Below are 10,854 nucleotides of genomic sequence, written 5' to 3'. Positions count from 1 at the left end.
AAATAAACATGTTCTGAAGCCTCTACCCCAGTCAGGCTGAGACCTCCACCGAGTATCTTACGAAAACAAAATAATAATTGTGGATGGCCCGTCCTGAGATCGACATGCGTAGCATGAGCCCAGGCTGCAGGGGGAGCCGTTCAATAGATGCCACAGGTGGGGTGGAGCAGGGAGAGGAGAGATCACCCAACCATAGCCGTTTTAACAGCAGTGTAGGCCCCTGGGCACAGCAATGCACTAAGGCCCCTACCCACCCATCAGCGGTAGGGGTGGGGGGTGCTATCAGCGGCAGCTTTGATGTCCCGTGGGGGGTAGGGGGGTTCTATCTTTCGCTCAGCATGTAGGATTTGGAGAAGTAATTTCTGCTAATTACTCCTTTACTGCACAAATGGAACAACAGATATGGTCCTTTAGAGAAGACAAAGAACCAAAAAAAGCAACTATAGGCCTTTTCCTGGGCACACTTGAAAAATTGAAATTATGAAATTATTAAAAAATAACTTTTATTGATATATACTTTAAGAGAAAGCGAGAGCTGGCATCAATGATTAAAGAACATAAATATTTACAAGTACCAATGTACCTATTATGGGCAAAATAATAATATAGATGAGCGAAAATAAATAAACCCTCATCCATAGAGATAATTCATACATATCCTCTATAATCAGGATTTTATATGAATGAGGTCACTACCTCGAGTCCAATATAATCTGACAAATGCTATTGACCTGAGATCAGGTTGATACAATGGGTCCCAAATTGCTTTAACTGTTGGAGAGTAAAATACCTACGGTACCTAGTATTCCCTGGTGGTTCCCCATCCAGGTACTAACCAGGCCCTGCAGTGCTTGGCTTCCAAGATCAGACGAGTTTGGGCATACTCAGTGCGGTCTGACCGTAGGTAAATCTGTCTCCTAGGCGCACCGTTTTCCGATTATTTTGGGAGCCAGGATTTCAATCACAGAATAAAGGAATATTAGATTATATATGGTCAGAAATGAATAATAATAATAATAATAATAATAATAATAATAATAATAATGCAGTAGACTTATGGATTCTTGCTGGGAGATCTGGTCAGTGGTATTCAAACTTTAAACAATAATACCGATTTTGAAATCTTGGAATAGGTATCAAAAAATAGACTCTATTACAATTGTGCTCCCAAACAACCTAAGTAACAGAGGGGCTTGACTAATAATAATAAGGCAGTAGGCTTATAGATTCTTGCTGGGAGATCTGGTCAGTGGTATTCAAACTTTGAACAATAATACTGATTTTAGAATCTTGGAATAGGTATTACCAAAAAATAGACTCTATTACAATTGTGCTCCCAAACAGCCTAAGTAACAGGAGGGCTTTGTGGTGCCCATAATGATCAGGACAATAGAAGATGTATCTATAGTATACAAATATCCTTATTTTACTGAGATTGATTATAGCATATATGATAATTTGCAAATTATAGCTGTCCCTTGTGAGAGGGTTCCTCCTTCTCCACCCTTATACAATAGTCATGCACCAGGAGGGATGTTATGTATAATAATCATAAAGATATAAAATGAATAAGTATATCATATACCATACATTTAACTGCTTTCCCCTATTGGATGGGGAAGTACATGGTGAACCCTGTGGGAAAGCAAGGGTGGAGCCGCGGTTGGGCAGGGAGAACCCGTTTTTCGGCCAAGGGCCGATGGCTGTCTTACCCAACCTCTTCAGGAGACCCTCAGATCAGTGGACAGGACAGGAGTCGAGGAGTGAGGCGCCGGCGGCCGCGGTCCGTGCGACTCTTGATTATATTTGACTAAGTTGTTCAACCTGCTCAAAGTAATATCAATCATAGCATTACATGTATTATTTATCATTGCTGCGAAAGTTACAAGACACAAACCGGTATCTCAGAGTATGAGGCTGCGACAAGCAGAGTGGGTTTGGGGGATGGGGGTCGGGGGACGGGATCCATGTGAGAGAGTAGGGTCTGACCAGGGAATAGGAAATCGTGAAATGTAAACCTAGCGTTCCTATATAAGATACAAAGGGATTCTGTGTGCAGGTTATTAATAGCTCCCCTTTTACCCTTTAAACGTCATGCTTGTAGACTCTGCTTTGTGCTCTTTTGTTATACATTCTCATCTCCCCCTCCTCCCCCCTTTCATCCTGTCTTTCCTATCCACGTACTCATTTTCTGTGATGCTCTCCACTACCTTTCCCGTATTCTGCTCACTTTCTATTAGCTTAAGAAGCAGGTGAGGAGGTAAAAGGGTGATAGGTAATGAGACTTCTGCATTCCCCCACAGCGCGAACTTAGATCATTTACAACAAAGTCTCACCATGCCTCCATTCTCCAAGCACAGCTACTGGTACATATTATAAATGAAGCTTTGGATCCGGGATCCGGTCTGAAGATCGATACTGTCTTGGTCGACAATGTTTTGGTCGACCACTATAGGTCGACAGAGACTAGGTCGACAGGGTTGGAAGGTCGACAGGGTTTCTAGGTCGACATGTGCTAGGTCGACAGGTCAAAAGGTCAACATGAGTTTTTCACATTATTTTTCTTTTTTTAAACTTTTTCATACTTAACGATCCACGTGGACTACGAGTGGAACGGTAATCTGTGCCGAGCGAAGCGAGGCACCTTGCCCGAAGCATGGCTAGCGAAGCGAGCCATGCGAGGGGACACGGTGCACTAATTGGGGTTCCCGGTCACTCTACGAAGAAAACGACACAAAACCCCCCAACAACACTCATGTTGACCTTTTGACCTGTCGACCTAGAACATGTCGACATAGAAACCCTGTCAACCTTCCAACCCTGTCGACCTAGTGACTGTCGACCTATAGTGGTCGACCTAAACATTGTCGACCTAGACACTGTCGATCTAATGATCCACACCCTTGGATACGAAGGGGCAAGGATCTCTCTTCACTGATGCAAACGGACTGTTTTTTGCATACAGCATATGCGCTAAAATGGACTTTGCGCATGTTTGCGTATGTTTGCCTGAATCTGAGTCAGATGCAACTTGGCCAAATCTGTCTTTCCCGAAAAATAGTGCATTTGGGGGTGTGAATTGGGCGGTGGTACAGTGATCGCACAAAGGGGGTCATTCCGACCCGAATGCACGCTGCGCTTCTTCGCAGCCGTGCGATCAGGTCGGAATTGCGCATGCGTGGCGGCCGCATTGCGCAGGCGCGTCGTTGCCCGGCGACGGCTGTTGCCAGGCAGCGACGCCACTAGCGAAGGAAGCGGTCGCAGCGGCGACTGCAAGAAGATATACAGGAGGAAGGCGGATCCGGGCGGCAACTCATCGTTTTCGGGGAGTCGTGAGTCCACTGCAGGCGTGTCCAGGCGTTTGGAGGGCAGATGTCTGACGTCAATTTCGGGACCTGCAATGCTGGAATCATCGAACAGGGTAAGTAACTCTTACCCTGGTCTTCTTTTACAGGAAACTTTTTTAGCATAGCAGGGCTGCACAAGCCATCGCAGCCCTGCTATGCAGAAATACACTCCCCCCATAGGCAGCGTCTAGTTGATCGCACGAGCAGCAAAAAGTTGCTACGTGCGATCAACTCGGAATGACCCCCCACAGCCACCCTGACTTGTGGCAGTGACACGGGGTGTATGTAAAGCTCTGTACGGGTCATGTAATTGGGGACTGTTGTGCATAGAATGGGGATGGTGCAAGAGCCAAAACGAATTGCCGGCCTACAGTCAATAGGCGGCCCTGGTTTCCGCTTGCTGGTGCACAATCCCTCGCATTCATTGAACGGGTACTCACATAAGCGTAATGCAATAAATCTGGCTTCCTTGGCTGCCCATAACTACTACTGTGTTTCTGTTTGGCACTTAGAAATGGGCCCACAATGTGTATAATTAATAAATAATTAGTTTACATTTTAAATATATTAGATAAAATACCTGTACGTTTAAATGTGACCCCCATATTACATCTATTAGTAAATGTGTGCATTAGTCCTGGTCTCCAGGAAAACCATGCTCTAGGCTAAATTTGGAGCTGATACAGTGTTCCGGAGATCAGACGTGTGGAGATAATTCAGTATGCACAGAGCTGTACCATTCCTTCATTTTTTAATTTCTTTCCCGACTCTGAATACGTTCCATCTGTAGAACCTAAGTTCAACTTGTAGCACTTATTATATAGTGGGTGGCTAAGTTTGCAAATAATAATTGTGGAATATCCTCTGAAAACATCTGTTTTTGGGGGTACCCACAGAACCACCCCCTTAGGTACCCACAGAACCAGCCCCCTTTCTCTGCACATGTTATAGCTGCCCCCCCCCCCCCTGCACTGCACATGGTTTTGCCCATTAGATAACAAATTTGCTGCTGCGATCAGGTCTGAATTAGGCCCCGAGATCGTTTAGTCTCTGTTTTCCATATCCTCAGTTTTCTTCACTGTTTTATTTTTGTCTATAACTATCTGTAGGGTCTGATCCTCTTCAGAATGGAAACCCAGCATGTTCTACATGTGGTCTTCAATTAGCATAATTCCTGTATGTGTCATATCATCTTTTTGGATTTCTTTTATTGCTCCTTGTGGCTCTGAAGTGAATGTGTTATGAAGATCTAGAACTTGTTGCCCATTCCATGTGCCCTCCACCAGATCATGTAGGTGTTTAGATAGTAAACTATTGATTGGTCTGGTTTGAAGTAGGAAGCCATGATCTGCCCTCAGCCCTCACAAGGATCCTTGTAATATGTTCCATTTTATGAGCATTCCATAGTTGATTGATAGTTGAAGCAAGAACTTGGGTCTGAAATCCGGTTATGATAGTGCAAATTAACCTGTGGCAGATTTAATAGATAATAGTAAATATTTAAAAATTATTTGAAGTTGACACCAGCAATTGGAGAGTTGGAGAATGAAAACTTTGGGTGAGTGATGCACTACAACACCCATGATAGATTGGATAAAACTTCCCACCATAACTGCAAAGTAGCCAATTAAGGCAGTAACACCACATATGAGAAATTGGCAGAAACATAAGTTGGAGAAGGCTGGAGAGAAGATATGCATGTGTCCTCAACAGTATAGCTTATATACAATTTGTCTGATATGTACGGAGATTGTGATTTTCAAGAGGTGTTGGCTAATAGTTACTCAGTTGTCAGTATTGTGAGTTGCCCTCATTCCCATTTAATTACTACACATGATTTAGCAGACAGGGCGAAGGAGTTCAAGTCCTTTTAAACAGTGTCAATTAGTCCCTTGGAGAGTGGGGTGAAGTGTCAGGTTAAATCCTACAATGTGTGAGCATAAGCAAGAAGAATTATGTCGTTTTCCAGCATTGTACAGCTTCTGAGATGAAAGAATTTGTGGAAGTGTTGATCCTGATAGTGTTATGCCCACTAGGAATCTGCTTTTTACTTGATGCAGGCTTTTGAAGTCATGGAAGGAGAAAATTGTGGATTGTTCCATGGGGGACAAAGTGAACGAGGAGCTGAGAGTTGTTGAAGCTTTTTAGTGATGTGGTCCTAGATGTCAAAAGAGAAACCAATGATGGAATGATATCTGGTGCATCTGGCCTTAGGGGCCTATTGATCGTTAAAAACCATAGTTATTTTTTTTTGTTTATTTTAAATATAAGTATAGTCGCAACTGAAGAAGCTTGTAGCGCTACAGAATTTTTTTTTTATTATGGTTTGGTAAAATAACAATTTATTCATTAAATGAATTGTTCTTGTTATTTTATACTTTATATCACGGTCAGAAAATTGTTAATTTTTCAAAAAATGTTTGTGCTGCGTAACACCATCTGTGACTGGAGTTAGTTGTGTATTAGCAGTTTTTAAGATAGGGAAAGGGGTAGTTTTACTTGTCTTAAATTGTGGGTGTTAGGAAGAAGACTTGTAATCATGGATATATCTATAATCAGTGCTATTTTTCAGCAGGAACCAGCAGGAACTAGGTTCCTGAACTTCATATTAAATATGACATAATCAGGAACTGGGATCCTGAACCTATCCTGGGCTAAAATGTGTTTTGCATAAGATAAGTTTTATTTTAAAGTCTAGAGTGCCTATCTATCTATCTATCTATCTATCTATCTATCTATCTATCTATCTATCTATCTATCTATCTATCTATCTATCTATCATATGAAGAGGGCAAGCGTTATATAAGAGCTATCCACAGTAATGCAAGCAGAAAAAAAATCTTAGAGAAGGCACACATAAAAAAAAATGGCCGTGGCCACGGAAAATAGGGGCATCCCAGTGCCGTAACTAGACATTTTAGAGCTGTGTGCAAGAAACCGCATCGACGCCCCCCTCCCCCATATTTAAAATAGGGCCAGTCAGTGTGCGCTGTAGGCGCGAGCCGAAAATATGGCTTCATGGGGACGGGGCAAGGCCACAAAATAATACCAATTCATATTAAGCTGCACTGTAGTCTCCATTATTCAAATGACAGCGCACAGTAGCGCCACTTACACCCATTACACCAGGTAGAGCCCCTTTTACACATTACGCCAGGTAGAGCCCCTGTCAAACATTATGCCAGGTAGTGCCCCGTTTTACACATTACTACAGGTAGAGACCACATTACGGCAGACAGAGCTCCCTTTTACATGTTACAGCAGGCAGAGATCCCTTTTTGCACAATACAGTAGGTAGAGTCCCCTTTTACACATTACGGCAGGTACAGCCCACATTACGGCAGGCAGAGCTCCCTTTTACACATTACGACAGGTAGAGTCCCCTTTAACACATTACAGCATGTAGAGTACCCTTCTACTCACTACGGCAGGCAGAGGTCCCTTTTACACATTACAACAGGTAGTGTCCCCTTTTACACATTACAGCATGTAGAGTCTACAAGAACTGCCCTAAATCATCACCGTCTGCAGTCCCCCCTGGCTAGCTGCGGAAACATGGTTCTGATAGTGGGCCATGGCAGGTGGTGTTGGAGCTGCCTTCTATGATAGTAGCGGCCCTGCGGGTGTTGCCGGCGGTCCTGCGCCCACAGTGCACATGCGCTGTGTGCCATGCACTGTTAGCACACACCTAGTTACGGCCCTGGGGCATGCCAACATGACACGCAATCCATTTCTCGCCACTCTGGGAATATTCCTTTCCATTCCATATAGCGCATCTACAGTAGTGCCGTTATTCACATTACACCACACAGCAGAGCCCCTTATGCTTGCTACGCCACACAGCAGAGCCCCTTATACACGTTATGCCAAACAGCAGAGCCCCTTATACATGTTACGTTACACAACAGAGCCCTTTATACATGTTACGTCACACAACAGAGCCCCTTATACATGTTACGCCAGACAGCAGAGCCCCAGGGGGGAGTGTAGAGGACACAGGGGGGAGAAAAGGCGACAAAGGGGGGAGAGTAGGGGACAGCGGGGATCATGGCACCACACAGGGGGGAACATTATGTGAAGCAGCGCAGGCACTCACCTGCAACACTGGCCATGCACCGGGAGGGAGCAGCAGCAGATAAATCCTCTGAGGCAGCTCTGAAGCCAGGAGGATCACACAGGGGACCCAGTAGCCTGAACCGCGCCAGCACCTGCCCACCAGCGCTCTATCTGCAACTTGGCTCTCTCGCGGACGGGGTCATCCAGGATCTCCCGGGCGTCCGCCAGCTCGGTCTCGTAGAGCTCCTTTAGGCCGCTGACCTACAGGCTGCACATCTCCTTCTGTTCGGTGATGTGCAGCTGCAACACGCTGTTCTCTCTCTCCGGGCTCCGCACGCGGCCAGGCAGCCATTGAGCTGAGGCAGTGCCTCTTTCTCCTGCACGCAGGAGATGCGGGTCGGGTCGAGCGGGGGTGCTCATGCTGCTGAGCCAGCCGGACAGCCAGGTGGGAGTGGCGGTCGGCACGGGCTTCGGCGCAAGGTGACAGCGGGCTCCACATGAGCGCACCTACCCCTACACGGTCACTCCACATAGACCGTGGCGAGTATGGGATACCCGGGAGCAGTCCATGTACAATACATGCTGCAGCTCAGGAGACCCGGAGGTTTGGCCACTGTCGGGCGGTATGGCACACCAGCTGCCAATCTCTTAGCAGTACTCCGTACTGCCATGTACCGCCATTATTTGACCACTGGCTATCTATCATATGAGAGGACAACAAATTGTTATTTCTCTAGCATCCATAAGGGATATTGGGGTAAACTAGTATGATGGGGTATAGACGGGGTCCAAAGCAGCCGGTGCACTTTAAATTTCTTCAACTGGGTGTGCTGGCTCCTCCCCTCTATGCCCCCTCCCACAGGCAGTTTAGAAAAAAGTGCCCTCAGGAGAGGATGCATATCTATGCAGCTCCAGAAAGTTTTCTTCAATTTCATTTTAAACTTTTATTATTTTCGGTATGCTGCCTGGGCATCAGCATACTTGCGCCGTGGGAGTTAGGGGGGGGTCAACGGCCTTACAAGGTGCAGAGCCGCTTCCCCGCTGCAGGATCACCGCCCTGAGGGGTTATTGTTCAGCGGGGCACTGCGCCTTGGCTGTCATAGCCGCAGCACGCCGCACACCCCTACCGCTGCCTGAAGGTGACATCGGTGGTGAGTACAAACCGTGGGCCCCGCTAGGGGGGTGCCCCGGTTCAAAGTGCGGCTGACCACGGGGGCGGCATATGGGACCCTCCTGGGGGGGGGTCCCGCTAAGATCCCCCATATAGGCATGTAGAACTAGCACAAAAGGCTTGACTAGCACTTGTTGTGATGTTTTAAGCTATGAAGGAGACTTTGCCAGTATAAAGATTCATTATAGCTCTGGCGCAAATAGAGAGGGCGGAGCTAACTCAGAGCAGGACCTGAGGCGTTTTGGCATCTTACTCTGCTTACAGCGCTTCCTGCCTCACAAGACACGCTGGAAAACTGGTACAGGGTGTAGCAAATGGGGAGAGCCGCTTGTGTACACTATCCTGATCCTCTGTAGGACTTAAATTGCTAGTGTTTACTGTGTTTAGAAAGCTGACAGCCTCACTGGGGCTGTGTAGCTCAGGGTGTGCTGGTGTCTTCTCTCATCTGTGTCTCCTCTCACATACAGTAGGGCAGGCTTGCATTATAACTGTGTCATGGACGTGCAGTCAGGAGAGGGAGGGGAGGCAGTGCCTCCACTGTCATTAATGATTAAAATAATACAAAGAAGATACTTATGACACATATTCTGTGTCATAAGTATCTCCTTTATATTAATTTAATCATTACTCCTCTGTAAATTGGGTTGGGAGGCAATGATCCTGTGCCTCCAGTTGTCAATGGGAAAGGTATGGGAGCGGGGGGCGGGCGGGGCCAAGCCATGGGCAGGAAAAGCTCATTGAAAATGCATTGGAAAGCGGCACCAGTAGAGGTGCTGCTTTCATACAGGGACGTGCTTTCTACCCATGAAAGCACGCCCCTGTCAGTGAGGCCACAGTGATTGGCCGGCGGATCCGTCACTGGATCCGCCGTCATCACTGTGTGGGCGCGGCAGAGGTGTGGGCGTCGGTGCGGGCGGCGGGATGTGGAGGAGGTGTGTGCGGCGGTGGTGCGGGCGGCGGGATGCAGCAGAGGTGCGGGCGGTGGGATGCGATCGTATTACCTGGTTTCTGCAGAGTTTGGCAGCGGAGCGGTACCAGTTTCAAAAATGGCACCTCAGCGTCATTTTTTAAATTAAAGATGGCCGCAGCGAGCCAATCATGGCTCGCCGCATCATCGCCCCACCCCCTCTGACTGACTTAAATAAGTCAGCGCGAGGTAGCGGTGTCAGCACGTGGGCGGAGGAGGAGCAGTGAAGAGCTCCTGAAGAAAGATGACGCTGTGGAAGTCCTGGATGGGCGGTGGCTATGCAAAAGAGCATAAAGGCCGCCGCCCACCAGGCGAAGACGCTGGAACACCTGGGGAGGCGGCGGCCATGCAAAAGAGCTTAAAGGCTGCCGTCCACCAGGTGAAGACGCTGGAAACCCTGGGGAGGCGGCGGCTCCCCAGGTGAAGACGCCAGAAGCCCTGGGCGGCCATGCAAAAGAGCTTAAAGGCCGCCACCCCCAGGTGACAGTGTGGTGCTTTATTTAAATATTTTCTTTACAGGTGGACTACAGGTGCCAGCGGGCCCTTTATGTCCGGGCATGCTGGCACTTGTAGTTCCCCAAGTGCCAGCATGCTGGGGCAGGCCTACTGGGACCTGTAGGTCACTGTAAAGATCAATATTAACATACAATGAACCCCGCACCCACCGCCACCAGGCGTGCGGGGCATAGCTGGTAGTTGCTCGGGAGGGGGGACCCCATTTTTATTTTTTGGGGTCCCCACTTTCCGAAGAATTCCAGCCCTGGGCTGACTGGCTTGGGGGCTGATTAATGTTATGGCAGGGGGACCCCACACTGAGTGTCTTCCCTGCTATGGCATTATCCCCCCTGGCTGGTTCTGCCTGGTGCTGGTTTTAGTGATGTGTGGGGGACTACACTTTTTTTCCCTTCCCTCTATGGGGGAGGGAGGGTGTTAGCTGCCAGTGCCTCCCCAGCCACTGACCTCACCGCACGTCACTGTGTGTATGTGTATGTTAATGTGCTTACTGTGAAATATGGGTAAACACAAGCTGTGCAGTGTGTCACACCATAATCTCTCCATTATATAATGATTCTGTTTCCTGCGAACAATGCAGTCAATCTTCACAAATCAGTGAAGGGGCTGGGGGAGAGGGTACAGAGCCCCACTGGTTAGGGTCTTTTAAGACTATGATGTCAGATATGTCATCCCAGCTCACTGCTAATGTGCGGAAGACTCAGCTACTACAACAAGCTGTTGCAGATTTAGCTGCTAGGGCAGATGCACAGCCCCCCCTCTCTCATGCAGGTCCCCAGAAGCATGGTTTACTTGCTCTG

General features: G+C 47.5%; 1 pseudogene; it reads right to left on the bottom strand.

Moving 5' to 3' along the window:
• Positions 1-787: 787 nt before the first annotated feature.
• On the bottom strand, positions 788-906 carry LOC134895272 (5S ribosomal RNA; annotated as a pseudogene).
• Between the last annotated feature and the right edge of the window lie 9,948 nt (positions 907-10,854).

The sequence above is a fragment of the Pseudophryne corroboree genome, chromosome 3 (genome assembly GCF_028390025.1).
Source record: "Pseudophryne corroboree isolate aPseCor3 chromosome 3, aPseCor3.hap2, whole genome shotgun sequence".
Taxonomy (NCBI): Eukaryota; Metazoa; Chordata; class Amphibia; order Anura; family Myobatrachidae; genus Pseudophryne; species Pseudophryne corroboree.
This window is presented reverse-complemented; position numbering and strand designations above follow the sequence as displayed.